General features: G+C 38.5%; 33 non-coding genes across 33 annotated transcripts; all 33 read right to left on the bottom strand.

Annotated features, from left to right (window-relative positions):
* Positions 1-590: 590 nt before the first annotated feature.
* Positions 591-663, bottom strand: TRNAV-CAC (transfer RNA valine (anticodon CAC)). The gene has a single exon. It is a non-coding gene; the product is annotated as a tRNA-Val (tRNA).
* A 1,027-nt stretch (positions 664-1,690) lies between these two features.
* TRNAV-CAC (transfer RNA valine (anticodon CAC)) lies at positions 1,691-1,763 on the bottom strand. Its single transcript has one exon. It is a non-coding gene; the product is annotated as a tRNA-Val (tRNA).
* A 1,060-nt stretch (positions 1,764-2,823) lies between these two features.
* Positions 2,824-2,896, bottom strand: TRNAV-AAC (transfer RNA valine (anticodon AAC)). Its single transcript has one exon. It is a non-coding gene; the product is annotated as a tRNA-Val (tRNA).
* Positions 2,897-3,128: 232 nt separating this feature from the next.
* On the bottom strand, positions 3,129-3,201 carry TRNAV-CAC (transfer RNA valine (anticodon CAC)). Its single transcript has one exon. It is a non-coding gene; the product is annotated as a tRNA-Val (tRNA).
* A 941-nt stretch (positions 3,202-4,142) lies between these two features.
* Positions 4,143-4,215, bottom strand: TRNAV-AAC (transfer RNA valine (anticodon AAC)). The gene has a single exon. It is a non-coding gene; the product is annotated as a tRNA-Val (tRNA).
* A 344-nt stretch (positions 4,216-4,559) lies between these two features.
* TRNAV-CAC (transfer RNA valine (anticodon CAC)) lies at positions 4,560-4,632 on the bottom strand. The gene has a single exon. It is a non-coding gene; the product is annotated as a tRNA-Val (tRNA).
* Positions 4,633-4,712: 80 nt separating this feature from the next.
* TRNAV-CAC (transfer RNA valine (anticodon CAC)) lies at positions 4,713-4,785 on the bottom strand. The gene has a single exon. It is a non-coding gene; the product is annotated as a tRNA-Val (tRNA).
* Positions 4,786-6,295: 1,510 nt separating this feature from the next.
* Positions 6,296-6,368, bottom strand: TRNAV-CAC (transfer RNA valine (anticodon CAC)). The gene has a single exon. It is a non-coding gene; the product is annotated as a tRNA-Val (tRNA).
* A 1,329-nt stretch (positions 6,369-7,697) lies between these two features.
* Positions 7,698-7,770, bottom strand: TRNAV-CAC (transfer RNA valine (anticodon CAC)). Its single transcript has one exon. It is a non-coding gene; the product is annotated as a tRNA-Val (tRNA).
* A 911-nt stretch (positions 7,771-8,681) lies between these two features.
* Positions 8,682-8,754, bottom strand: TRNAV-AAC (transfer RNA valine (anticodon AAC)). Its single transcript has one exon. It is a non-coding gene; the product is annotated as a tRNA-Val (tRNA).
* A 681-nt stretch (positions 8,755-9,435) lies between these two features.
* TRNAV-CAC (transfer RNA valine (anticodon CAC)) lies at positions 9,436-9,508 on the bottom strand. Its single transcript has one exon. It is a non-coding gene; the product is annotated as a tRNA-Val (tRNA).
* Positions 9,509-10,449: 941 nt separating this feature from the next.
* On the bottom strand, positions 10,450-10,522 carry TRNAV-AAC (transfer RNA valine (anticodon AAC)). Its single transcript has one exon. It is a non-coding gene; the product is annotated as a tRNA-Val (tRNA).
* A 1,327-nt stretch (positions 10,523-11,849) lies between these two features.
* On the bottom strand, positions 11,850-11,922 carry TRNAV-CAC (transfer RNA valine (anticodon CAC)). Its single transcript has one exon. It is a non-coding gene; the product is annotated as a tRNA-Val (tRNA).
* Positions 11,923-12,805: 883 nt separating this feature from the next.
* Positions 12,806-12,878, bottom strand: TRNAV-AAC (transfer RNA valine (anticodon AAC)). The gene has a single exon. It is a non-coding gene; the product is annotated as a tRNA-Val (tRNA).
* A 382-nt stretch (positions 12,879-13,260) lies between these two features.
* Positions 13,261-13,333, bottom strand: TRNAV-AAC (transfer RNA valine (anticodon AAC)). The gene has a single exon. It is a non-coding gene; the product is annotated as a tRNA-Val (tRNA).
* Positions 13,334-15,481: 2,148 nt separating this feature from the next.
* Positions 15,482-15,554, bottom strand: TRNAV-AAC (transfer RNA valine (anticodon AAC)). The gene has a single exon. It is a non-coding gene; the product is annotated as a tRNA-Val (tRNA).
* Positions 15,555-17,567: 2,013 nt separating this feature from the next.
* TRNAV-AAC (transfer RNA valine (anticodon AAC)) lies at positions 17,568-17,640 on the bottom strand. Its single transcript has one exon. It is a non-coding gene; the product is annotated as a tRNA-Val (tRNA).
* Positions 17,641-18,062: 422 nt separating this feature from the next.
* TRNAV-AAC (transfer RNA valine (anticodon AAC)) lies at positions 18,063-18,135 on the bottom strand. The gene has a single exon. It is a non-coding gene; the product is annotated as a tRNA-Val (tRNA).
* A 382-nt stretch (positions 18,136-18,517) lies between these two features.
* TRNAV-AAC (transfer RNA valine (anticodon AAC)) lies at positions 18,518-18,590 on the bottom strand. Its single transcript has one exon. It is a non-coding gene; the product is annotated as a tRNA-Val (tRNA).
* A 232-nt stretch (positions 18,591-18,822) lies between these two features.
* TRNAV-CAC (transfer RNA valine (anticodon CAC)) lies at positions 18,823-18,895 on the bottom strand. The gene has a single exon. It is a non-coding gene; the product is annotated as a tRNA-Val (tRNA).
* Positions 18,896-18,975: 80 nt separating this feature from the next.
* Positions 18,976-19,048, bottom strand: TRNAV-CAC (transfer RNA valine (anticodon CAC)). Its single transcript has one exon. It is a non-coding gene; the product is annotated as a tRNA-Val (tRNA).
* Positions 19,049-19,989: 941 nt separating this feature from the next.
* Positions 19,990-20,062, bottom strand: TRNAV-AAC (transfer RNA valine (anticodon AAC)). Its single transcript has one exon. It is a non-coding gene; the product is annotated as a tRNA-Val (tRNA).
* Positions 20,063-20,444: 382 nt separating this feature from the next.
* TRNAV-AAC (transfer RNA valine (anticodon AAC)) lies at positions 20,445-20,517 on the bottom strand. Its single transcript has one exon. It is a non-coding gene; the product is annotated as a tRNA-Val (tRNA).
* Positions 20,518-21,886: 1,369 nt separating this feature from the next.
* On the bottom strand, positions 21,887-21,959 carry TRNAV-AAC (transfer RNA valine (anticodon AAC)). Its single transcript has one exon. It is a non-coding gene; the product is annotated as a tRNA-Val (tRNA).
* A 1,243-nt stretch (positions 21,960-23,202) lies between these two features.
* On the bottom strand, positions 23,203-23,275 carry TRNAV-AAC (transfer RNA valine (anticodon AAC)). The gene has a single exon. It is a non-coding gene; the product is annotated as a tRNA-Val (tRNA).
* A 345-nt stretch (positions 23,276-23,620) lies between these two features.
* TRNAV-CAC (transfer RNA valine (anticodon CAC)) lies at positions 23,621-23,693 on the bottom strand. The gene has a single exon. It is a non-coding gene; the product is annotated as a tRNA-Val (tRNA).
* Positions 23,694-23,926: 233 nt separating this feature from the next.
* TRNAV-CAC (transfer RNA valine (anticodon CAC)) lies at positions 23,927-23,999 on the bottom strand. Its single transcript has one exon. It is a non-coding gene; the product is annotated as a tRNA-Val (tRNA).
* A 233-nt stretch (positions 24,000-24,232) lies between these two features.
* On the bottom strand, positions 24,233-24,305 carry TRNAV-CAC (transfer RNA valine (anticodon CAC)). The gene has a single exon. It is a non-coding gene; the product is annotated as a tRNA-Val (tRNA).
* Positions 24,306-24,422: 117 nt separating this feature from the next.
* Positions 24,423-24,495, bottom strand: TRNAV-UAC (transfer RNA valine (anticodon UAC)). Its single transcript has one exon. It is a non-coding gene; the product is annotated as a tRNA-Val (tRNA).
* A 270-nt stretch (positions 24,496-24,765) lies between these two features.
* Positions 24,766-24,838, bottom strand: TRNAV-AAC (transfer RNA valine (anticodon AAC)). The gene has a single exon. It is a non-coding gene; the product is annotated as a tRNA-Val (tRNA).
* Positions 24,839-25,070: 232 nt separating this feature from the next.
* Positions 25,071-25,143, bottom strand: TRNAV-CAC (transfer RNA valine (anticodon CAC)). Its single transcript has one exon. It is a non-coding gene; the product is annotated as a tRNA-Val (tRNA).
* An 80-nt stretch (positions 25,144-25,223) lies between these two features.
* On the bottom strand, positions 25,224-25,296 carry TRNAV-CAC (transfer RNA valine (anticodon CAC)). The gene has a single exon. It is a non-coding gene; the product is annotated as a tRNA-Val (tRNA).
* A 215-nt stretch (positions 25,297-25,511) lies between these two features.
* Positions 25,512-25,584, bottom strand: TRNAV-CAC (transfer RNA valine (anticodon CAC)). The gene has a single exon. It is a non-coding gene; the product is annotated as a tRNA-Val (tRNA).
* Between the last annotated feature and the right edge of the window lie 427 nt (positions 25,585-26,011).

The raw sequence follows: 26,011 nt of genomic DNA, 5'->3' as shown, positions 1-26,011 counted from the left end.
AACTGAGGACCTTTCGCATATGAGATGAATATGATAACCACTACACTACAAAAACTGCCTCTTGGAGAACTGAAAAGAATTAAACTCGGAAGTGCAATTTGCATATGGGCTTTCAAAAATATTTTTTCTGCTAATAGTAACAGAAAAATCCTAAAATCATAAATAAAAAAAAAGTTTCTGCCCAGCTTCAAACTGGGGACTTTTCGCGTGTTAGGCAAACGTGATAACCACTACACTACAGAGACTGCCTCTGTGGGGATGGAAAAGTGTTGAAAGTAAAAGTATGTTTCTGCCCACTTTCAAACTGGGGACCTTTCGCGTGTTATGCGATTGTGATAACCACTACACTACAGAAACTGCCTCTGTGGGGACGGAAAAGTATTGAACCTGGAAGAGCCATAGTAACAGAATACTAATAAAATCATAAAGTTAAAGTATGTTTTTGCCCACTTTCAAACTGGGGACCTTTTGTGTGTTAGGCAAATGTGATAACCACTACACTACAGAAACTGCCTCTGTGAGGACGGAAAAGTATTGCACCTGGAAGAGCCATAGTAACAGAATACTCTTAAAATCATAACATAAAAGTATGTTTCTGCCCAGTTTCGAACAGGGGACCTTTCGCGTGTGAGGCGAACGTGATAACCACTACACTACAGAAACTACCTCTGAGAGGACGGAAAAGTATTGAATCTGGAAGACCCATAGTAACAGAATCCTCATAAAATCATAAAGTAAAAGTATGTTTCTGCCCACTTTCAAACTGGGGACCTTTTGTGTGTTAGGCGAATGTGATAACCACTACACTACAGAAACTGCCTCTGTGGGGACAGAAAGTATTGACCCTGGAAGAGCCATAGTAACAGAATACTCTTAAAATCATAACGTAAAAGTATGTTTCTGCCCAGTTTCGAACTGGAGACCTATTGCGTGTGAGGCAAACGTGATAACCACTACACTACAGAAACTGCCTCTGCGAGGACGGAAAAGTATTGCACCTGGAAGAGCCATAGTAACAGAATACTCTTAAAATCATAACATAAAAGTATGTGTCTGCCCAGTTTCGAACTGGGGACCTTTCGCGTGTGAGGTGAACGTGATAACCACTACACTACAGAAACTACCTCTGCGAGGACGGAAAAGTATTGAATCTGGAAGACCCATAGTAACAGAATCCTCATAAAATCATAAAGTAAAAGTATGTTTCTGCCCCACTTTCAAACTGAGGATCTTTCGCATATGAGATGAACATGATAACCACTACACTACAGAAACTGCCTCTTGGGGAATGGAAAAGAATTAAACCTGGAAGTGCAATTTGCATATGGGCTTTCAAAAATATTTTTTCTGCTAATAGTAACAGAAAAATCCTAAATAAAAAGAAATTTTCTGCCCAGTTTCAAACTGGGAACTTTTTGAGTGTTAGGCGAACGTGATAACCACTACACTACAGAAACTGCCTCTGCGGGGATGGAAAAGTATTGAACCTGAAAGACCCATAGTAATAGTATCCTCATAAAATCATAAAGTAAAAGTATGTTTCTGCCCACTTTCAAACGGGGGACCTTTCGCGTCTGAGGCGAATGTGATAACCACTACACTACAGAAACTGTCTCTGTGGGTACGGAAAAGTATTGAACCTGGAAGAGCCATAGTAACAGAATACTCTTAAAATCATAACGTAAAAGTATGTTTCTGCCCAGTTTCAAACTGGGGACCTTTCACGTGTGAGGCGAACGTGATAACCACTACACTACAGAAACTGCCTCTGCAAGGATGGAAAAATATTGAACCTGGAAGACCCATAGTAACAGAATCCTCAAAAAATCATAAAGTAAAAGTATGTTTCTGCCCACTTTCAACCTGAGGACCTTTCGCATATGAGATGAACGTGATAACCACTACACTACAGAAACTGCCTCTTGGGGAATGGAAAAGAATTAAACCTGGAAGTGCAATTTGCATATGGGCTTTCAAAAATATTTTTTCTGCTAATAGTAACAGAAAAATCCTAAATAAAAAGAAATTTTCTGCCCAGTTTCAAACTGGGAACTTTTTGAGTGTTAGGCGAACGTGATAACCACTACACTACAGAAACTGCGTCTGTGTCAACGGAAAAGTATTGAACCTGGAAGAGCCATAGTAACAGAATACTAATAAAATCATAATGTAAAAGTATGTTTCTGCCTACTTTCAAACTGAGGACCTTTCGCATATGAGATGAATATGATAACCACTACACTACAAAAACTGCGTCTTGGAGAACTGAAAAGAATTAAACTCGGAAGTGCAATTTGCATATGGGCTTTCAAAAATATTTTTTCTGGTAATAGTAACAGAAAAATCCTAAAATCATAAATAAAAAAATAGTTTCTGCCCAGCTTCAAACTGGGGACCTTTCGCGTGTTAGGCAAATGTGATATCCACTACACTACAGAGAGTGCCTCTGCGGGGACGGAAAAGTATTGAAAGTAAAAGTATGTTTCTGCCCACTTTCAAACTGGGGACCTTTCGCGTGTTAGGCGATTGTGATAACCACTACACTACAGAAACTGCCTCTGTGGGGACGGAAAAGTATTGAACCTGGAAGAGCCATAGTAACAGAATACTAATAAAATCATAAAGTAAAAGTATGTTTCTGCCTACTTTCAAACTGAGGACCTTTCGCATATGAGATGAATGTGATAACCACTACACTACAAAAACTGCCTCTTGGGGAACGGAAAAGAGTTAAACTTGGAAGTGCAATTTGCATATGGGCTTTCAAAAATATTTTTTATGCTACTAGTAACAGAAAAATCCTAAAATCATAAATAATAAAAAAATTTCTGCCCAGTTTCGAACTGGGGACCTTTCGCGTGTTAGGCGAATGTGATAACCACTACACTACAGAAACTGCCTCTGTGGGGACGGAAAGTATTGAACCTGGAAGAGCCATAGTAACAGAATACTCTTAAAATCATAACGTAAAAGTATGTTTCTGCCCAGTTTCGAAATGGAGACCTTTTGCGTGTGAGGCAAACGTGATAACCACTACACTACAGAAACTGCCTCTGCGAGGACGGAAAAATATTGCACCTGGAAGAGCCATAGTAACAGAATACTCTTAAAATCATAACATAATAGTATGTTTCTGCCCAGTTTCGAACTGGGGACCTTTCGCGTGTGAGGCGAACGTGATAACCACTACACTACTGAAACTACCTCTGGGAGGACGAAAAAGTATTGAATCTGGAAGACTCATAGTAACAGAATACTCATAAAATCATAAAGTAAAAGTATGTTTCTGCCCACTTTCAAACTGAGGACCTTTCGCATATGAGATGAATGTGATAACCACTACACTACAATAACTGCCTCTTGGGGAACGGAAAAGAATTAAACTTGGAAGTGCAATTTGCATATGGGCTTCCAAAATTATTTTTTCTACTAATAGTAACAGAAAAATCGTGAATAAAAAATAAATTTCTGCCCAGTTTCAAACAGGGGACCTTTCGCGTGTTAGGCGAACGTGATAACCACTACACTACAGAAACAGCCTCTTGTGGAGTGGCAAAGTATTGAACCTGGAAGAGCCATAGTAACAGAATACTCTTAAAATCAAAATGTAAAAGTATGTTTCTGCCCCACTTTCAAACTGAGGATCTTTCGCATATGAGATGAACTTGATAACCACTACACTACAGAAACTGCCTCTTGGGGATTGGAAAAGAATTAAACCTGGAAGTGCAATTTGCATATGGGCTTTCAAAAATATTTTTTCTGCTAATAGTAACTGAAAAATCCTAAATAAAAAGAAATTTTCTGCCCAGTTTCAAACTGGGAACTTTTTGAGTGTTAGGCTAACGTGATAACCACTACACTACAGAAACTGCGTCTGTGCCAACGGAAAAGTATTGAACCTGGAAGAGCCATAGTAACAGAATACTAATAAAATCATAATGTAAAAGTATGTTTCTGCCTACTTTCAAACTGAGGACCTTTTGCATATGAGATGAATATGATAACCACTACACTACAAAAACTGCCTCTTGGAGAACTGAAAAGAATTAAACTTGGAAGTGCAATTTGCATATGGGCTTTCAAAAATATTTTTTCTGCTAATAGTAACAGAAAAATCCTAAAATCATAAATAAAAAAAAAGTTTCTGCCCAGCTTCAAACTGGGGACCTTTCGCGTGTTAGGCGAACGTGATAACCACTACACTACAGAGACTGCCTCTGTGGGGGTGGAAAAGTATTGAAAGTAAAAGTATGTTTCTGCCCACTTTCAAACTGGGGACCTTTCGCGTGTTATGCGATTGTGATAACCACTACACTACAGAAACTGCCTCTGTGGGTACGGAAAAGTATTGAACCTGGAAGAGCCATAGTAACAGAATACTAATAAAATCATAAAGTAAAAGTATGTTTTTGCCCACTTTCAAACTGGGGACCTTTTGTGTGTTAGGCAAATGTGATAACCACTAAACTACAGAAACTGCCTCTGTGGGGATGGAAAGTATTGAACCTGGAAAAGCCATAGTAACAGAATACTCCTAAAATCATAACGTAAAAGTATGTTTCTGCCCAGTTTTGAACTGGAGACCTTTTGCGTGTGAGGCAAACGTGATAACCACTACACTACAGAAACTGCCTCTGTGAGGACGGAAAAGTATTGCACCTGGAAGAGCCATAGTAACAGAATACTCTTAAAATCATAACATAAAAGTATGTTTCTGCCCAGTTTCGAACTGGGGACCTTTCGCGTGTGAGGCAAACGTGATATCCACTACACTACAGAAACTAGCTCTGCGAGGACGGAAAAGTATTGAATCTGGAAGACCCATAGTAACAGAATCCTCATAAAATCATAAAGTAAAAGTATGTTTCTGCCCACTTTCAAATTGAGGACCTTTCGCATATGAGATGAATGTGATAACCACTACACTACAATAACTGCCTCTTGGGGAACGGAAAAGAATTAAACTTGGAAGTGCAATTTGCATATGGGCTTCCAAAATTATTTTTTCTACTAATAGTAACAGAAAAATCCTGAATAAAAAATAAATTTCTGCCCAGTTTCAAACAGGGGACCTTTCGCGTGTTAGGCGAACGTGATAACCACTACACTACAGAAACAGCCTCTTGTGGAGAGGCAAAGTATTGAACCTGGAAGAGCCATAGTAACAGAATACTCTTAAAATCAAAATGTAAAAGTATGTTTCTCCCCCACTTTCAAACTGAGGATCTTTCGCATATGAGATGAACTTGATAACCACTACACTACAGAAACTGCTTCTTGGGGAATGGAAAAGAATTAAACCTGGAAGTGCAATTTGCATATGGGCTTTCAAAAATATTTTTTCTGCTAATAGTAACTGAAAAATCCTAAATAAAAAGAAAGTTTCTGCCCAGTTTCAAATGGGAACTTTTTGAGTGTTAGGCTAACGTGATAACCACTACACTACAGAAACTGCGTCTGTGCCAACGGAAAAGTATTGAACCTGGAAGAGCTATAGTAACAGAATACTAATAAAATCATAATGTAAAAGTATGTTTCTGCCTCCTTTCAAACTGAGGACCTTTCGCATATGAGATGAATATGATAACCACTACACTACAAAAACTGCCTCTTGGAGAACTGAAAAGAATTAAATTCGGAAGTGCAATTTGCATATGGGCTTTCAAAAATATTTTTTCTGCTAATAGTAACAGAAAAATCCTAAAATCATAAATAAAAAAAAAGTTTCTGCCCAGCTTCAAACTGGGGACTTTTCGCGTGTTAGGCGAACGTGATAACCACTACACTACAGAGACTGCCTCTGTGGGGATGGAAAAGTGTTGAAAGTAAAAGTATGTTTCTGCCCACTTTCAAACTGGGGACCTTTCGCGTGTTATGCGATTGTGATAACCACTACACTACAGAAACTGCCTCTGTGGGGACGGAAAAGTATTGAACCTGGAAGAGCCATAGTAACAGATTACTAATAAAATCATAAAGTAAAAGTATGTTTTTGCCCACTTTCAAACTGGGGACCTTTTGTGTGTTAGGCAAATGTGATAACCACTACACTACAGAAACTGCCTCTGTGGGGATGGAAAGTATTGAACATGGAAGAGCCATAGTAACAGAATTCTCTTAAAATCATAACGTAAAAGTATGTTTCTGCCCAGTTTTGAACTGGAGACCTTTTGGTTGTGAGGCAAACGTGATAACCACTACACTACAGATACTGCCTCTGTGAGGACGGAAAAGTATTGCACCTGGAAGAGCCATAGTAACAGAATACTCTTAAAATCATAACATAAAAGTATGTTTCTGCCCAGTTTCGAACTGGGGACCTTTCGCGTGTGAGGCGAACGTGATAACCACTACACTACAGAAACTACCTCTGAGAGGACGGAAAAGTATTGAATCTGGAAGACCCATAGTAACAGAATCCTCATAAAATCATAAAGTAAAAGTATGTTTCTGCCCACTTTCAAACTGGGGACCTTTTGTGTGTTAGGCGAATGTGATAACCACTACACTACAGAAACTGCCTCTTTGGGGACAGAAAGTATTGAACCTGGAAGAGCCATAGTAACAGAATACTCTTAAAATCATAACGTAAAAGTATGTTTCTGCCCAGTTTCGAACTGGAGACCTATTGCGTGTGAGGTGAACGTGATAACCACTACACTACAGAAACTACCTCTGCGAGGATGGAAAAGTATTGAATCTGGAAGACCCATAGTAACAGAATACTCATAAAATCATAAAGTAAAATTATGTTTCTGCCCCACTTTCAAACTGAGGATCTTTCGCATATGAGATGAACATGATAACCACTACACTACAGAAACTGCCTCTTGGGGAATGGAAAAGAATTAAACCTGGAAGTGCAATTTGCATATGGGCTTTCAAAAATATTTTTTCTGCTAATAGTAACAGAAAAATCCTAAATAAAAACAAATTTTCTGCCCAGTTTCAAACTGGGAACTTTTTGCGTGTTAAGTGAACGTGATAACCACTACACTACAGAAACTGCGTCTGTGCCAACGGAAAAGTATTGAACCTGGAAGAGCCATAGTAATAGAATACTAATAAAATCATAAAGTAAAAGTATGTTTCTGCCTACTTTCAAACTGAGGACCTTTCGCATATGAGATGAATATGATAACCACTACACTACAAAAACTTCCTCTTGGAGAACTGAAAAGAATTAAACTCGGAAGGGCAATTTGCATATGGGCTTTCAAAAATATTTTTTCTGCTAATAGTAACAGAAAAATCCTAAAATCATAAATAAAAAAAAAGTTTCTGCCCAGTTTCAAACTGGGGATCTTCCGCGTGTTAGGCAAACGTGATAACCACTACCCTACAGAATCTGTCTCTGCGGAGATGGAAAAGTATTGAAAGTAAAAGTATGTTTCTGCCCACTTTCAAACTGGGGACCTTTCGCGTGTGAGGCGAACATGATAACCACTACACAACAGAAACTGCCTCTGCGGGGACAGAAAAGTATTGAACCTGGAAGACCCATAGTAAAAGAATCCTCATAAAATCATAAAGTAAAAATATGTTTTTGCCCACTTTCAAACTGGGGACCTTTCGCGTGTTAGGCGAATGTGATAACCACTACACCACAGAAACTTCCTCTGTGGGGACGGAAAAGTATTGCACCTGGAAGAGCCATAGTAACAGAATACTCTTAAAATCTTAATGTAAAAGTATGTTTCTGCCCAGTTTCGAACTGGGGACTTTTCGCGTGTGAGGCGAACGTGATAACCACTACACTACAGAAACTGCCTCTGCGGGGATGGAAAAGTATTGAACCTGGAAGACCCATAGTAACAGTATCCTCATAAAATCATAAAGTAAAAGTATGTTTCAGCCCACTTTCAAACGGGGGACCTTTCGCGTCTGAGGCGAATGTGATAACCACTACACTACAGAAACTGTCTCTGTGGGTACGGAAAAGTATTGAACCTGGAAGAGCCATAGTAACAGAATACTCTTAAAATCATAACGTAAAAGTATGTTTCTGCCCAGTTTCGAACTGGGGACCTTTCGCGTGTGAGGATAACGTGATAACCACTACACTACAGAAACTGCCTCTGCAAGGATGGAAAAATATTGAACCTGGAAGACCCATAGTAACAGAATCCTCAAAAAATCATAAAGTAAAAGTATGTTTCTGCCCACTTTCAAACTGAGGACCTTTCGCATAAGAGATGAACGTGATAACCACTACACTACAGAAACTGCCTCTTGGGGAATGGAAAAGAATTAAACCTGGAAGTGCAATTTGCATATGGGCTTTCAAAAATATTTTTTCTGCTAATAGTAACAGAAAAATCCTAAATAAAAAGAAATTTTCTGCCCAGTTTCAAACTGGGAACTTTTTGCGTGTTAGGTGAACGTGATAACTACTACACTACAGAAACTGCGTCTGTGCCAATGGAAAAGTATTGAACCTGGAAGAGCCATAGTAATAGAATACTAATAAAATCATAAAGTAAAAGTATGTTTCTGCCTACTTTCAAACTGAGGACCTTTCGCATAGGAGATGAATATGATAACCACTACACTACTAAAACTGCCTCTTGGAGAACTGAAAAGAATTAAACTCGGAAGTGCAATTTGCATATGGGCTTTCAAAAATATTTTTTCTGCTAATAGTAACAGAAAAATCCTAAAATCATAAATAAAAAAAAAGTTTCTGCCCAGCTTCAAACTGGGGACCTTTCGCGTGTTAGGCGAACGTGATAACCACTACACTACAGAGACTGCCTCTGCGAGGATGGAAAAGTATTGAAAGTAAAAGTATGTTTCTGCCCACATTCAAACTGGGGACCTTTCGCGTGTTAGGCGATTGTGATAACCACTACACTACAGAAACTGCCTCTGTGGGGACGGAAAAGTATTGAACCTGGAAGAGCCATAGTAACAGAATACTTATAAAATCATAAAGTAAAAGTATGTTTCTGCCTACTTTCAAACTGAGGACCTTTCGCATAAGAGAAGAATGTGATAACCACTACACTACAAAAACTGCCTCTTGGGGAACAGAAAAGAGTTAAACTTGGAAGTGCAATTTGCATATGGGCTTTCAAAAATATTTTTTATGCTACTAGTAACAGAAAAAACCTAAAATCATAAAAATGTTGCTGCCCAGTTTCGAACTGGGGACCTTTCACAGGTTAGGCGAATGTGATAACCACTACACTACAGAAACTGCACCTTTGCAGAAGGAAAAATATTGAACCTGGAAGATCCATAGTAACAGAATCCTCATAAAATCATAAAGTAAAAGTATGTTTTTGCCCACTTTCAAACTGGGGACCTTTTGTGTGTTAGGCAAACGTGATAACCACTACACTACAGAAACTGCCTCTGTGGGGACGGAAAAGTGTTGCACCTGGAAGAGCCATAGTAACAGAATACTCTTAAAATCATAACATAAAAGTATGTTTCTGCCCAGTTTCGAACTGGGGACCTTTTACGTGTGAGGCGAACGTGATAACCACTACACTACAGAAACTACCTCTGGGAGGACGGAAAAGTATTGAATCTGGAAGACCCATAGTAACAGAATCCTCATAAAATCATAAACTAAATGTATGTTTCTGCCCACTTTCAAACTGAGGACCTTTCGCTTATGAAATGAATGTGATAACCACTACACTACAATAACTGCCTCTTGGGGAACGGAAAAGAATTAAACTTGGAAGTGCAATTTGCATATGGGCTTCCAAAATTATTTTTTCTACTAATAGTAACAGAAAAATCCTGAATAAAAAATAAATTTCTGCCCAGTTTCAAACATGGGACCTTTCGCGTGATAGGCGAACGTGATAACCACTACACTACAGAAACAGCCTCTTGTGGAGTGGCAAAGTGTTGAACCTGGAAGAGCCATAGTAACAGAATACTCTTAAAATCAAAATGTAAAAGTATGTTTCTGCCCCACTTTCAAACTGAGGATCTTTCGCATATGAGATGAACATGATAACCACTACACTACAGAAACTGCCTCTTGGGGAATGGAAAAGAATTAAACCTGGAAGTGCAATTTGCATATGGGCTTTCAAAAATATTTTTTCTGCTACTAGTAACAGAAAAATCCTAAATAAAAAGAAATTTTCTGCCCAGTTTCAAACTGGGAACTTTTTGAGTGTTAGGAGAACGTGATAACCACTACACTACAGAAACTGCGTCTGTGCCAACGGAAAAGTATTTAACCTGCAAGAGCCATAGTAACAGAATACTAATAAAATCATAATGTAAAAGTATGTTTCTGCCTACTTTCAAACTGAGGACCTTTCGCATATGATATGAATATGATAACTATTACACTACAAAAACTGCCTCTTTGAGAACTGAAAAGAATTAAACTCGGAAGTGCAATTTGCATATGGGCTTTCAAAAATATTTTTTCTGCTAATAGTAACAGAAAAATCCTAAAATCATAAATAAAAAAAAAGTTTCTGCCCAGCTTCAAACTGGGGACCTTTCGCGTGTTAGGCGAACGTGATAACCACTACACTACAGAGACTGCCTCTGCGGGGACGGAAAAGTATTGAAAGTAAAAGTATGTTTCTGCCCACTTTCAAACTGGGGACCTTTCGCGTGTTAGGCGATTATGATAACCACTACACTATAAAAACTGCCTCTTGGAGAACTGAAAAGAATTAAACTCGGAAGGGCAATTTGCATATGGGCTTTCAAAAATATTTTTTCTGCTAATAGTAACAGAAAAATCCTAAAATCATAAATAAAAAAAAAGTTTCAGCCCTGTTTCAAACTGGGGACCTTCCGCGTGCGAGGCGAACGTGATAACCACTACACTACAGAAACTACCTCTGCGAGGATGGAAAAGTATTGAATCTGGAAGATCCATAGTAACAGAATCCTCATAAAATCATAAAGTAAAAGTATGTTTCTGCCCACTTTCAAACTGAGGACCTTTCGCATATGAGATGAATGTGATAACCTCTACACTACAATAACTGCCTCTTGGGGAATGGAAAAGAATTAAACTTGGAAGTGCAATTTGCATATGGGCTTCCAAAATTATTTTTTCTACTAATAGTAACAGAAAAATCCTGAATAAAATATAAATTTCTGCCCAGTTTCAAACTGGGAACTTTTTGCGTGTTAGGTGAACGTGATAACCACTACACTAAAGAAACTGCGTCTGTGCCAACGGAAAAGTATTGAACCTGGAAGAGCCATAGTAACAGAATACTAATAAAATCATAAAGTAAAAGTATGTTTCTGCCTACTTTCAAACTGAGGACCTTTTCGCATATGAGATGAATATGATAACCACTACACTACAAAAACTGCCTCTTGGAGAACTGAAAAGAATTAAACTCGGAAGGGCAATTTGCATATGGGCTTTCAAAAAAAAATTTTCTGCTAATAGTAACAGAAAAATCCTAAAATCATAAATAAATAAAAAAGTTTCTGCCCTGTTTCAAACTGGGTACCTTCCGCGTGTTAGGCAAACGTGATAACCACTGCCCTACAGAATCTGTCTCTGCGGAGATGGAAAAGTATTGAAAGAAAAAGTATGTTTCTGCCCACTTTCAAACTGGGGACCTTTCGCGTGTGAGGCGAACGTGATAACCACTACACTACAGAAACTGCCTCTGCGGGGACAGAAAAGTATTGAACCTGGAAGACCCATAGTAAAAGAATCCTCATAAAATCATAAAGTAAAAGTATGTTTTTGCCCACTTTCAAACTGGGGACCTTTCGCGTGTTAGGCGAATGTGATAACCACTACACCACAGAAACTGCCTCTGTGGGGACAGAAAAGTATTGCACCTGGAAGAGCCATAGTAACAGAATACTCTTAAAATCATAACGTAGAAGTATGTTTCTGCCCAGTTTCGAACTGGGGACTTTTTGCTTGTGAGGCGAACGTGATAACCACTACACTACAGAAACTGCCTCTGCGGGGATGGAAAAGTATTGAACCTGGAAGACCCATAGTAACAGTATCCTCATAAAATCATAAAGTAGAAGTATGCTTCTGCCCACTTTCAAACTGGGGACCTTTCGCGTCTGAGGCGAATGTGATAACCACTACACTACAGAAACTGTCTCTGTGGGTACGGAAAAGTATTGAACCTGGAAGAGCCATAGTAACAGAATACTCTTAAAATCATAACGTAAAAGTATGTTTCTGCCCGGTTTCGAACTGGGGACCTTTCACGTGTGAGGCGAACGTGATAACCACTACACTACAGAAAATGTCTCTGCAAGGATGGAAAAATATTGAACCTGGAAGACCCATTGTAACAGAATCCTCAAAAAATCATAAAGTAAAAGTATGTTTCTGCCCACTTTCAAACTGAGGACCTTTCGCATATGAGATGAACGTGATAACCACTACACTACAGAAACAGCCTCTTGTGGAGTGGAAAAGTATTGAACCTGGAAGAGCCATAGTAACAGAATACTCTTAAAATCATAATGTAAAAGTATGTTTCTGCCCCACTTTCAAACTGAGGATCTTTCGCATTTGAGATGAACGTGATAACCACTACACTACAGAAACTGCGTCTGTACCAACGGAAAAGTATTGAACCTGGAAGAGCCATAGTAACAGAATACTAATAAAATCATAAAGTAAAAGTATGTTTCTGCCTACTTTCAAACTGAGGACCTTTCGCATATGAGATGAATATGATAACCACTACACTACAAAAACTGCCTCTTGGAGAACTGAAAATAATTAAACTCGGAAGGGCAATTTGCATATGGGCTTTCAAAAATATTTTTTCTGCTAATAGTAGCAGAAAAATCCTAAAATCATAAATAAAAAAAAAGTTTCTGCCCAGTTTCAAACTGGGGACCTTCCGCGTGTTAGGCAAATGTGATAACCACTACACTACAGAAACTGTCTCCGCGGGGATGGAAAAGTATTGAAAGTAAAAGTATGTTTCTGCCAGCTTTCAAAATGGGGACCTTTCGCGTGTTATGCGATTGTGATAACCACTACACTACAGAAACTGCCTCTGTGGGGACGGAAAAGTATTGAACCTGGAAGAGCCATAGTAACAGAATACTAATAAAATCATAAAGTAAAAGTATGTTTCTGCCTACTTTCAAACTGAGGACCTTTCGCATATGAGATGAATGTGATAACCACTACACTACAAAAACTGCCTCTTGGGGAACGGGAAAGAGTAAAACTTGGAAGTGCAATTTGCATATGGGCTTTCAAAAATATTTTTTCTGCTACTAGTAACAGAAAAATCCTAAAATCATTAATAACAAAAATGTTTCTGCCCATTTTCGAACTGGGGACCTTTCGCGTGTTAGGCGAATGTGATAACCACTACACTACAGAAACTGCATCTTTGGAGATGGAAAAGTATTGAACCTGGAAGACCCATAGTAACAGAATCCTCATAAAATCATAAAGTAAAAGTATGTTTTTGCCCACTTTCAAACTGGGGACCTTTTGTGTGTTAGGCAAATGTGATAACCACTACACTACAGAAACTGCCTCTGTGGGGACGGAAATTATTGAACCTGGAAGAGCCATAGTAACAGAATACTCTTAAAATCATAACGTAAAAGTATGTTTCTGCCCAGTTTTGAACTGGAGACCTATTGCGTGTGAGGCAAACGTGATAACTACTACGCTACAGAAACTGCCTCTGCGAGGACGGAAAAGTATTGCACCTGGAAGAGCCATAGTAACAGAATATTCTTAAAATCATAACATAAAAGTATGTTTCTGCCCAGTTTCGAACTGGAGACCTTTCGCGTGTGAGGCGAACGTGATAACCACTATACTACAGAATCTACCTCTGCGAGGACGGAAAAGTATTGAATCTGGAAGACCCATAGTAACAGAATCCTCATAAAATCATAAAGTAAAAGTATGTTTCTGCCCACTTTCAAACTGAGGACCTTTCGCATATGAGATGAACGTGATAACCACTACACTACAGAAACAGCCACTACACTACAGAAACTGCCTCTGTGGGGACGGAAATTATTGAACCTGGAAGAGCCATAGTAACAGAATACTCTTAAAATCATAACGTAAAAGTATGTTTCTGCCCAGTTTTGAACTGGAGACCTATTGCGTGTGAGGCAAACGTGATAACTACTACGCTACAGAAACTGCCTCTGCGAGGACGGAAATTATTGAATCTGGAAGACCCATAGTAACAGAATCCTCATAAAATCATAAAGTAAAAGTATGTTTCTGCCCACTTTCAAACTGAGGACCTTTCGCATATGAGATGAACGTGATAACCACTACACTACAGAAACAGCCTCTTGTGGAGTGGAAAAGTATTGAACCTGGAAGAGCCATAGTAACAGAATCCTCAAAAAATCATAAAGTAAAAGTATGTTTCTGCCCACTTTCAAACTGAGGACCTTTCGCATATGAGATGAACGTGATAACCACTACACTACATAAACAGCCTCTTGTGGAGTGGAAAAGTATTGAACCTGGAAGAGCCATAGTAACAGAATACTCTTAAAATCATAATGTAAAAGTATGTTTCTGCCCCACTTTCAAACTGAGGATCTTTCGCATATGAGATGAACGTGATAACCACTACACTACAGAAACTGCCTCTTGGGGAATGGAAAGAATTAAACCTGGAAGTGCAATTTGCATATGGGCTTTCAAAAATATTTTTTCTGCTAATAGTAACAGAAAAATCCTAAATAAAAAGAAATTTTCTGCCCAGTTTCAAACTGGGAACTTTTTGAGTGTTAGGCGAACGTGATAACCACTACACTACAGAAACTGCGTCTGTGCCAACGGAAAAGTATTGAACCTGGAAGAGCCATAGTAACAGAATACTAATAAAATCATAATGTAAAAGTATGTTTCTGCCTACTTTCAAACTGAGGACCTTTCGCATATGAGATGAATATGATAACCACTACACTACAAAAACTGCCTCTTGGAGAACTGAAAAGACTTAAACTCGGAAGTGCAATTTGCATATGGGCTTTCAAAAATATTTTTTCTGCTAATAGTAATAGAAAAATCCTAAAATCATAAATAAAAAAAAAGTTTCTGCACAGCTTCAAACTGTGGAACTTTCGCGTGTTATGCGAACGTGATAACCACTACACTACAGAGACTGCCTCTGCGGGGATGGAAAAGTATTGAAAGTAAAAGTATGTTTCTGCCCACTTTCAAACTGGGGACCTTTCGCGTGTTAGGCGATTGTGATAACCACTACACTACAGAAACTGCCTCTGTGGGGACGGAAAAGTATTGAACCTGGAAGAGCCATAGTAACAGAATACTAATAAAATCATAAAGTAAAAGTATGTTTCTGCCTACTTTCAAACTGAGGACCTTTCGCATATGAGATGAATGTGATAACCACTACACTACAAACACTGCCTCTTGGGGAACGGAAAAGAGTTAAACTTGGAAGTGCAATTTGCATATGGGCTTTCAAAAATATTTTTTCTGCTACTAGTAACAGAAAAATCCTAAAATCATTAATAATAAAAATGTTTCTGCCCAGTTTCGAACTGGGGACCTTTCGCGTGTTAGGCGAATGTGATAACCACTACACTACAGAAACTGCATCTTTGGAGATGGAAAAGTATTGAACCTGGAAGATCCATAGTAACAGAATCCTCATAAAATCATAAAGTAAAAGTATGTTTTTGCCCACTTTCAAACTGGGGACCTTTTGTGTGTTAGGCAAATGTGATAACCACTACACTACAGAAACTGCCTCTGTGGGGACAGAAATTATTGAACCTGGAAGAGCCATAGTAACAGAATACTCTTAAAATCATAACGTAAAAGTATGTTTCTGCCCAGTTTCGAACTGGAGATATTTCGCGTGTGAGGCGAACGTGATAACCACTATACTACAGAATCTACCTCTGCGAGGACGGAAAAGTATTGAATCTGGAAGACCCATAGTAACAGAATCCTCATAAAATCATAAAGTAAAAGTATGTTTCTGCCCACTTTCAAACTGAGGACCTTTCGCATATGAGATGAACGTGATAACCACTACACTACAGAAACAGCCTCTTGTGGAGTGGAAAAGTATTGAACCTGGAAGAGCCAAAATAACAGAATCCTCAAAAAATCATAAAGTAAAAGTATGTTTCTGCCCACTTTCAAACTGAGGACCTTTCGCATATGAGATGAACGTGATAACCACTACACTACAGAAACAGCCTCTTGTGGAGTGGAAAAGTGTTGAACCTGGAAGAGCCATAGTAACAGAATACTCTTAAAATCATAATGTAAAAGTATGTTTCTGCCCCACTTTCAAACTGAGGATCTTTCGCATATGAGATGAACGTGATAACCACTACACTACAGAAACTGCCTCTTGGGGAATGGAAAGAATTAAACCTGGAAGTGCAATTTGCATATGGGCTTTCAAAAATATTTTTTCTGCTAATAGTAACAGAAAAATCCTAAATAAAAAGAAATTTTCTGCCCAGTTTCAAACTGGGAACTTTTTGAGTGTTAGGCGAACGTGATAACCACTACACTACAGAAACTGCGTCTGTGCCAACGGAAAAGTATTGAACCTGGAAGAGCCATAGTAACAGAATACTAATAAAATCATAATGTAAAAGTATGTTTCTGCCTACTTTCAAACTGAGGACCTTTCGCATATGAGATGAATATGATAACCACTACACTACAAAAACTGCCTCTTGGAGAACTGAAAAGAATTAAACTCAGAAGTGCAATTTGCATATGGGCTTTCAAAAATATTTTTTCTGCTAATAGTAACAGAAAAATCCTAAAATCATAAATAAAAAAAAAGTTTCTGCCCAGCTTCAAACTGTGGACCTTTCGCGTGTTATGCGAACGTGATAACCACTACACTACAGAGACTGCCTCTGCGGGGATGGAAAAGTATTGAAAGTAAAAGTATGTTTTTGCCAACTTTCAAACTGGGGACCTTTTGTGTGTTAGGCGAATGTGATAACCACTACACTACAGAAACTGCCTCTGTGGGGACGGAAAGTATTGAACCTGGAAGAGCCATAGTAACAGAATACTAATAAAATCATAATGTAAAAGTATGTTTCTGCCTACTTTCAAACTGAGGACCTTTCGCATATGAGATGAATATGATAACCACTACACTACTAAAACTGCCTCTTGGAGAACTGAAAAGAATTAAACTCGGAAGTGCAATTTGCATATGGGCTTTCAAAAATATTTTTTCTGCTAATAGTAACAGAAAAATCCTAAAATCATAAATAAAAAAAAAGTTTCTAGCCAGCTTCAAACTGGGGACCTTTCGCATGTAAGGCGAACGTGATAACCACTACACTACAGAGACTGCCTCTGTGGGGACGGAAAAGTATTGAACCTGGAAGAGCCATAGTAACAGAATACTAATAAAATCATAAAGTAAAAGTATGTTTCTGCCTACTTTCAAACTGAGGACCTTTCGCATATGAGATGAATGTGATAACCACTACACTACAAACACTGCCTCTTGGGGAACGGAAAAGAGTTAAACTTGGAAGTGCAATTTGCATATGGGCTTTCAAAAATATTTTTTATGCTACTAGTAACAGAAAAAACATAAAATCAATAATAATAAAAATGTTTCTGCCCAGTTTCGAACTGGGGACCTTTCGCGTGTTAGGCGAATGTGATAACCACTACACTACAGAAACTGCACCTTTGGAGTTGGAAAAGTATTGAACCTGGAAGACCCATAGTAACAGAATCCTCATAAAATCATAAAGTAAAAGTATGTTTTTGCCAACTTTCAAACTGGGGACCTTTTGTGTGTTAGGCGAATGTGATAACCACTACACTACAGAAACTGCCTCTGTGGGGACGTAAAGTATTGAACCTGGAAGAGCCATAGTAACAGAATACTAATAAAATCATAATGTAAAAGTATGTTTCTGCCTACTTTCAAACTGAGGACCTTTCGCATATGAGATGAATGTGATAACCACTACACTACTAAAACTGCCTCTTGGAGAACTGAAAAGAATTAAACTCGGAAGTGCAATTTGCATATGGGCTTTCAAAAATATTTTTTCTGCTAATAGTAACAGAAAAATCCTAAAATCATAAATAAAAAAAAAGTTTCTGCCCAGCTTCAAACTGGGGACCTTTCGCGTGTTAGGCGAACGTGATAACCACTACACTACAGAGACTGCCTCTGTGGGGATGGAAAAGTATTGAAAGTAAAAGTATGTTTCTGCCCACTTTCAAACTGGGGTCCTTTCGCGTGTGAGGTGAACGTGATAACCACTACACTACAGAAACTGCCTCTGTGGGGACGGAAAAGTATTGAACCTGGAAGAGCCATAGTAACAGAATACTAATAAAATCATAAAGTAAAAGTATGTTTCTGCCTACTTTCAAACTGAGGACCTTTCGCATAAGAGATGAATGTGATAACCACTACACTACAAAAACTGCCTCTTGGGGAACGGAAAAGAGTTAAACTTGGAAGTGCAATTTGCATATGGGCTTTCAAAAATATTTTTTATGCTACTAGTAACATAAAAAACCTAAAATCATAAATAATAAAATTGTTTCTGCCCAGTTTCGAACTGGGGACCTTTCACAGGTTAGGCGAATGTGATAACCACTACACTACAGAAACTGCACCTTTGCAGAAGGAAAAATATTGAACCTGGAAGACCCATAGTAACAGAATCCTCATAAAATCATAAAGTAAAAGTATGTTTTTGCCCACTTTCAAACTGGGGACCTTTTGTGTGTTAGGCGAATGTGATAACCACTACACTACAGAAACTGCCTCTGTGGGGACGGAAAGTATTGAACCTGGAAGAGCCATAGTAACAGAATACTCTTAAAATCATAACGTAAAAGTATGTTTCTGCCCAGTTTCGAACTGGAGGCCTTTTGCGTGTGAGGCAAACGTGATAACCACTACACTACAGAAACTGCCTCTGCGAGGATGGAAAAGTATTGCACCTGGAAGAGCCATAGTAACAGAATACTCTTAAAATCATAACATAAAAGTGTGTTTCTGCCCAGTTTCGAATTGGGGACCTTTCGCGTGTGAGGCGAACGTGATAACCACTACACTACAGAAACTACCTCTGGGAGGACGGAAAAGAATTGAATCTGGAAGACCCATAGTAACAGAATCCTCATAAAATCATAAACTAAATGTATGTTTCTGCCCATTTTCAAACTGAGGACCTTTCGCATATGAGATGAATGTGATAACCACTACACTACAATAACTGCCTCTTGGGGAACGGAAAAGAATTAAACTTGGAAGTGCAATTTGCATATGGGCTTCCAAAATTATTTTTTCTACTAATAGTAACAGAAAAATCCTGAATAAAAAATAAATTTCTGCCCAGTTTCAAACAGGGGACCTTTCGCGTGATAGGTGAACGTGATAACCACTACACTACAGAAACAGCCTCTTGTGGAGTGGCAAAGTATTGAACCTGGAAGAGCCATAGTAACAGAATACTCTTAAAATCAAAATGTAAAAGTATGTTTCTGCCCCACTTTCAAACTGAGGATCTTTCGCATATGAGATGAACGTGATAACCACTACACTACAGAAACTGCCTCTTGGGGAATGGAAAATAATTAAACCTTGAAGTGCAATTTGCATATGGGCTTTCAAAAATATTTTTTCTGCTAATAGTAACAGAAAAATCCTAAATAAAAAGAAATTTTCTGCCCAGTTTCAAACTAATAACTTTTTGAGTGTTAGCAGAACGTGATAACCACTACACTACAGAAACTGCGTCTGTGCCAACGGAAAAGTATTTAACCTGGAAGAGCCATAGTAACAGAATACTAATAAAATCATAATGTAAAAGTATGTTTCTGCTTACTTTCAAACTGAGGACCTTTCGCATATGAGATGAATATGATAACTATTACACTACAAAAACTGCCTCTTTGAGAACTGAAAAGAATTAAACTCGGAAGTGCAATTTGCATATGGGCTTTTAAAAATATTTTTTCTGCTAATAGTAACAGAAAAATCCTAAAATCATAAATAAAAAAAAAGTTTCTGCCCAGCTTCAAACTGGGGACCTTTCGCGTGTTAGGCGAACGTGATAACCACTACACTACAGAGACTGCCTCTGTGGGGATGGAAAAGAATTGAAAGTAAAAGTATGTTTCTGCCCACTTTCAAACTGGGGACCTTTCGCGTGTTAGGCGATTGTGATAACCACTACACTACAGAAACTGCCTCTGTGGGGACGGAAAAGTATTGAACCTGGAAGAGCCATAGTAACAGAATACTAATAAAATCATAAAGTAAAAGTATCTTTCTGCCTACTTTCAAACTGAGGAACTTTCGCATATGAGATGAATGTGATAACCACTACACTACAAAAACTGCCTCTTGGGGAACGGAAAAGAGTTAAACTTGGAAGTGCAATTTGCATATGGGCTTTCAAAAATATTTTTTCTGCTACTAGTAACAGAAAAATCCTAAAATCATTAATAATAAAAATGTTTCTGCCCAGTTTTGAACTGGGGATCTTTCGAGTGTTAGGCGAATGTGATAACCACTACACTACAGAAACTGCATCTTTGGAGATGGAAAAGTATTGAACCTGGAAGACCCATAGTAACAGAATCCTCATAAAATCATAAAGTAAAAGTATGTTTTTGCCCACTTTCAAACTGGGGACCTTTTGTGTGTTAGGCAAATGTGATAACCACTACACTACAGAAACTGCCTCTGTGGGGATGGAAAGTATTGAACCTGGAAGAGCCATAGTAACAGAAAACTCTTAAAATCATAACGTAAAAGTATGTTTCTGCCCAGTTTTGAACTGGAGACCTATTGCGTGTGAGGCAAACGTGATAACCACTACGCTACAGAAACTGCCTCTGCGAGGACGGAAAAGTATTGCACCTGGAAGAGCCATAGTAACAGAATACTCTTAAAATCATAACATAAAAGTATGTTTCTGCCCACTTTCGAACTGGGGACCTTTCGCGTGTGAGGCGAACGTGATAACCACTATACTACAGAATCTACCTCTGCGAGGAAGGAAAAGTATTGAATCTGGAAGACCCATAGTAACAGAATCCTCATAAAATCATAAAGTAAAAGTATGTTTCTGCCCACTTTCAAACTGAGGACCTTTCGCATATGAGATGAACGTGATAACCACTACACTACAGAAACAGCCTCTTGTGGAGTGGAAAAGTATTGAACCTGGAAGAGCCATAGTAAAAAAATACTCAAAAAATCATAAAGTAAAAGTATGTTTCTGCCCACTTTCAAACTGAGGACCTTTCGCATATGAGATGAACGTGATAACCACTACACTACAGAAACAGCCTCTTGTGGAGTGGAAAAGTATTGAACCTGGAAGAGCCATAGTAACAGAATACTCTTAAAATCATAATGTAAATGTATGTTTCGGCCCCACTTTCAAACTGAAGATCTTTCGCATATGAGATGAACGTGATAACCACTACACTACAGAAACTGCCTCTTGGGGAATGGAAAGAATTAAACCTGGAAGTGCAATTTGCATATGGGCTTTCAAAAATATTTTTTCTGCTAAAAGTAACAGAAAAATCCTAAATAAAAAGAAATTTTCTGCCCAGTTTCAAACTGGGAACTTTTTGAGTGTTAGGCGAACGTGATAACCACTACACTACAGAAACTGCGTCTGTGCCAACGGAAAAGTATCGAACCTGGAAGAGCCATAGTAACAGAATACTAATAAAATCATAATGTATAAGTATGTTTCTGCCTACTTTCAAACTGAGGACCTTTCGCATATGAGATGAATATGATAACCACTACACTACAAAAACTGCCTCTTGGAGAACTGAAAAGAATTAAACAAGGAAGTGCAATTTGCATATGGGCTTTCAAAAATATTTTTTCTGCTAATAGTAACAGAAAAATCCTAAAATCATAAATAAAAAAAAAGTTTCTGCCCAGCTTCAAACTGGGGACCTTTCGCGTGTTAGGCGAACGTGATAACCACTACACTACAGAGACTGCCTCTGCGGGGACGGAAAAGTATTGAAAGTAAAAGTATGTTTCTGCCCACTTTCAAACTGGGGACCTTTCGCGTGTTAGGCGATTGTGATAACCACTACACTATAAAAACTGCCTCTTGGAGAACTGAAAAGAATTAAACTCGGAAGGGCAATTTGCATATGGGCTTTCAAAAATATTTTTTCTGCTAATAGTAACAGAAAAATCCTAAAATCATAAATAAAAAAAAAGTTTCAGCCCTGTTTCAAACTGGGGACCTTCCGCGTGCGAGGCGAACGTGATAACCACTACACTACAGAAACTACCTCTGCGAGGACGGAAAAGTATTGAATCTGGAAGATCCATAGTAACAGAATCCTCATAAAATCATAAAGTAAAAGTATGTTTCTGCCCACTTTCAAACTGAGGACCTTTCGCATATGAGATGAATGTGATAACCTCTACACTACAATAACTGCCTCTTGGGGAATGGAAAAGAATTAAACTTGGAAGTGCAATTTGCATATGGGCTTCCAAAATAATTTTTTCTACTAATAGTAACAGAAAAATCCTGAATAAAATATAAATTTCTGCCCAGTTTCAAACAGGGGACTTTTCGCGTGTTAGGCGAATGTGATAACCACTACACTACAGAAAGAGCCTCTTGTGGAGTGGCAAAGTATTGAACCTGGAAGAGCCATAGTAACAGAATACTCTTAAAATCAAAATGTAAAAGTATGTTTCTGGCCCACTTTCAAACTGAGGATCTTTCGCATATGAGATGAACGTGATAACCACTACACTACAGAAACTGCCTCTTGGGGAATGGAAAAGAATTAAACCTGGAAGTGCAATTTGCATATGGGCTTTCAAAAATATTTTTTCTGCTAATAGTAACAGAAAAATCCTAAATAAAAAGAAATTTTCTGCCCAGTTTCAAACTGGGAACTTTTTGCGTGTTAGGCGAACGTGATAACCACTACACTACAGAAACTGCGTCTGTACCAACGGAAAAGTATTGAACCTGGAAGAGCCATAGTAACAGAATACTAATAAAATCATAAAGTAAAAGTATGTTTCTGCCTACTTTCAAACTGAGGACCTTTCGCATATGAGATGAATATGATAACCACTACACTACAAAAACTGCATCTTGGAGAACTGAAAAGAATTAAACTCGGAAGGGCAATTTGCATATGGGCTTTCAAAAATATTTTTTCTGCTAATAGTAACAGAAAAATCCTAAAATCATAAATAAAAAAAAAGTTTCTGCCCAGTTTCAAACTGGGGACCTTCCGCGTGTTAGGCAAATGTGATAACCACTACACTACAGAAACTGTCTCCGCGGGGATGGAAAAGTATTGAAAGTAAAAGTATGTTTCTGCCAGCTTTCAAAATGGGGACCTTTCGCGTGTGAGGCGAACGTGATAACCACTACACTATAGAAACTGCCTCTGCGGGGACAGAAAAGTATTGAACCTGGAAGACCCATAGTAAAAGAATCCTCATAAAATCATAAAGTAAAAGTATGTTTTTGCCAACTTTCAAACTGGGGACCTTTCGCGTGTTAGGCGAATGTGATAACCACTACACTACAGAAACTGCCTCTGTGGGGATGGAAAAGTATTGAACCTGGAAGAGCCATAGTAACAGAAAACTCTTAAAATCATAACGTAAAAGTATGTTTCTGCCCAGTTTCGAACTGGGGACTTTTCGCGTGTGAGGCGAACGTGATAACCACTACACTACAGAAACTGCCTCTGCGTGGATGGAAAAGTATTGAACCTGGAAGACCCATAGTAACAGTATCCTCATAAAACCATAATGTAAAAGTATGTTTCTGCCCACATTCAAACGGGGGACCTTTCGCGTCTGAGGCGAATGTGATAACCACTACACTACAGAAACTGTCTCTGTGGGTACGGAAAAGTATTGAACCTGGAAGAGCCATAGTAACAGAATACTCTTAAAATCATAACGTAAAAGATTGTTTCTGCCCAGTTTCGAACTGGGGACCTTTCGCGTGTGAGGCGAACGTGATAACCACTACACTACAGAAACTGCCTCTGTGGGGTTGGAAAAGTATTGAACCTGGAAGACCCATAGTAACAGTATCCTCATAAAATCATAAAATAAAAGTATGTTTCTGCCCACTTTCAAACTGGGGACCTTTCGCGTCTGAGGCGAATGTGATAACCTCTACACTACAGAAACTGCCTCTGTGGGTACGGAAAAGTATTGAACCTGGAAGAGCCATAGTAACAGAATACTCTTAAAATCATAACGTAAAAGATTGTTTCTGCCCAGTTTCGAACAGGGGACCTTTCGCGTGTGAGGCGAACGTGATAACCACTACACTACAGAAACTGCCTCTTGGGGAATGGAAAAGAATTAAACTCGGAAGTGCAATTTGCATATGGGCTTTCAAATATATTTTTTCTGCTAATAGTAACAAAAAAATCCTAAAATCATAAATAAAAAAAAAGTTTCTGCCCAGCTTCAAACTGGGGACCTTTCGCGTGTAAGGCGAACGTGATAACCACTACACTACAGAGACTGCCTCTGTGGGGACGGAAAAGTATTGAACCTGGAAGAGCCATAGTAACAGAATACTAATAAAATCATAAAGTAAAAGTATGTTTCTGCCTACTTTCAAACTGAGGACCTTTCGCATATGAGATGAATGTGATAACCACTACACTACAAAAACTACCTCTTGGGGAACGGAAAAGAGTTAAACTTGGAAGTGCAATTTGCATATGGGCTTTCAAAAATATTTTTTCTGCTACTAGTAACAGAAAAATCCTAAAATCATAAATATTAAAAATGTATCTGCCCAGTTTCGAACTGGGGACCTTTCGCGTGTTAGGCGAATGTGATAACCACTATACTACAGAAACTGCATCTTTGGAGATGGAAAAGTATTGAACCTGGAAGACCCATAGTAACAGAATCCTCATAAAATCATAAAGTAAAAGTATGTTTTTGCCCACTTTCAAACTGGGGACTTTTTGTGTGTTAGGCTAATGTGATAACCATTACACTACAGAAACTGCCTCTGTGGGGACGGAAAGTATTGAACCTGGAAGAGCAATAGTAACAGAATACTCTTAAAATCATAACGTAAAAGTATGTTTCTGCCCAGTTTCGAACTGGAGACCTTTTGCGTGTGAGGCAAACGTGATAACCACTACACTACAGAAACTGCCTCTGTGAGAACGGAAAAGTATTGCACCTGGAAGAGCCATAGTAACAGAATACTCTTAAAATCATAACATAAAAGTATGTTTCTGCCCAGTTTCGAACTGGGGACCTTTCGCATGTGAGGCGAACGTGATAACCACTACACTACAGAAACAGCCTCTTGTGGCGTGGCAAAGTATTGAACCTGGAAGAGCCATAGTAACAGAATACTCTTAAAATAAAAATGTAAAAGTATGTTTCTGCCCCACTTTCAAACTAAGGATCTTTCGCATATGAGATGAACGTGATAACCACTACACTACAGAAACTGCCTCTTGGGGAATGGAAAAGAATTAAACAGAATACTCTTAAAATCATAACGTAAAAGATTGTTTCTGCCCAGTTTCGAACTGGGGACCTTTCGCGTGTGAGGCGAACGTGATAACCCCTACACTACAGAAACTACCTCTGCGAGGACGGAAAAGTATTGAATCTGGAAGATCCATAGTAACAGAATCCTCATAAAATCATAAAGTAAAAGTATGTTTCTGCCCACTTTCAAACTGAGGACCTTTCGCATATGAGATGAATGTGATAACCTCTACACTACAATAACTGCCTCTTGGGGAATGGAAAAGAATTAAACTTGGAAGTGCAATTTGCATATGGGCTTCCAAAATTATTTTTTCTACTAATAGTAACAGAAAAATCCTGAATAAAATATAAATTTCTGCCCAGGGGACTTTTCGCGTGTTAGGCGAACGTGATAACCACTACACTACAGAAACAGCCTCTTGTGGAGTGGAAAAGTATTGAACCTGGAAGAGCCATAGTAACAGAATACTCTTAAAATCATAATGTAAAAGTATGTTTCTGCCCACTTTCAAACT

Source organism: Taudactylus pleione, unplaced genomic scaffold, assembly GCF_031769625.1.
Source record: "Taudactylus pleione unplaced genomic scaffold, aTauple2 ptg000050l, whole genome shotgun sequence".
NCBI classification, from domain to species: domain Eukaryota; kingdom Metazoa; phylum Chordata; class Amphibia; order Anura; family Myobatrachidae; genus Taudactylus; species Taudactylus pleione.
The sequence above is the reverse complement of the archived record's forward strand: the minus strand, read 5'-3'. Positions and strand labels throughout refer to the sequence as shown.